Below are 1,765 nucleotides of genomic sequence, written 5' to 3' on the forward strand. Positions count from 1 at the left end.
CTCAGCATAACCTGCTTAAGCCTGCCTTTGCCTAGATCCTGCTGACTTAGAGTAACTTTGTTGGCTCCCTCAGTCACCCCATACTCCTAGTCAACTTCCCCTCCCCCTATGTCATCTCACCCCAGCTGAAAACTCCACCTCCTCTCTCAGCCCTATATAAGAGAAAGGATTGATACATAAAAAACGAGTTCCTGCTTTGACAGACTCCCGACTCCGTGTGGTTATTCTCCGGAGGCAGGAGATCCCGGCTGCGACACTCACCATCCCGCTCAGCCCCGAGAGGCTCGGCTGGACCGAGCTCTCTCCCTCTCGCCTGGTTCTGTTGGCAGAGAGCCTGCCCGGCAATTAATAATTATATAAGTTGCATCATGTATGACTCTCAGTGCTAAGTGGACCATGAGAAGGATACTCTCCTCTGTTCCCTAGGGTCTGGTTACTTGGGGGAGGAGCTACATTCTAAGCTACTGATAACTGAAATGGTATGGTTCTCCGTATGAGTGAGTGGGTTCTGCATCCTTGAATCCAACTAAGTATTTGGGGTCCTGTGTATTAACTAAGCAGAAAGTACAAACTTTTTTTTTTTTTCGAGACAGGGTTTTTCTGTGTAGCCCTGGCTGTCCTGGTACTCACTCTGTAGACCATGCTGGCCTCAAACTCAGAAATCTGCCTGCCTCTGCCTCCCAAGTGCTGGGATTAAAGGCATGTGCCACCACCGCCCGGCAAGTACAAACATTTTTAAAATACTACTTATGAAAGTGAGAGATACTCTTAAACTGCTAGGCATGAACATATGAAAGCCCCTCTTTCACGTCAACCTAGGAAATGTGAGTTTAAAATGATGTTCTATCTTTAATTGATGAGATAAACAAAAACAGAAATGCTTGGCAATGTCAGGCATTGGAAAAGGCTAGAGGTAACACTTGCCTTTATATTTGATGTTCTGAAATGTAAATATTCCATATGGCTGCTTTCAAGTTATGAACATGATGTCACTAAACATGGATTTGGGAAGAGGTGTGCAGAAAAGCAAGCCACTGTGTGTGCTTCTGCCCGACAGATGCACTGGACATAAATAACCTCTACAACAGAAAACTTAAAATGCGATGAGATAGTTGAAAAACTGATGGTTTTCAAATTTTATTGTCTCTGCAGTATAATTTGCTTAATTGTACCATAATCTTTTGATGATTGCTGCATTTAACAACGGGAGCACCGAATCCTTGGGAATCTCACAGTCAGTTCCCATGAACTGGTCCAGCTCAGTACTCCACCCACATTCACCATCCTTGCTATGAAACATACTGCCATGAAATACAAGGCTGGGGGCTGGAGAGATGGCTCGGTGGTTAAGAGCACTGAGTTGTACACCAAGTGTCCCCATGACATACCAGGCTGGGGGCTGGAGAGATGGCTCGGTGGTTAAGAGCACTGAGTCGTGCACCGACTGTCCCTCCAGCTTTGCTATGACACCTCTGGCATCAGGATTGTGATAGTAGTTGCTTTGGTTACTTTGCAGAAACTCAAAGTCACTTTTACTAAAAACATGGACTCTTTTCTTGTGCTTCAGATCTCTGAATGGGACAAAAGTCCTGGCACGTATTTCATATTGTACCTGTCCCTGGAGGGCTGGAACAATGGCCTGAGTTCCGTTCTGGAGCTTATAAGGTGGAAGGAGAGAACTGACTTCTGAAAATTGTCATCTGCCCTCATGTTTGCCATGGTTTAAGCAAGTACACACACACACACACACACACACACACACACT

Source organism: Mastomys coucha, unplaced genomic scaffold (genome assembly GCF_008632895.1).
Source record: "Mastomys coucha isolate ucsf_1 unplaced genomic scaffold, UCSF_Mcou_1 pScaffold14, whole genome shotgun sequence".
NCBI lineage: Eukaryota > Metazoa > Chordata > Mammalia > Rodentia > Muridae > Mastomys > Mastomys coucha.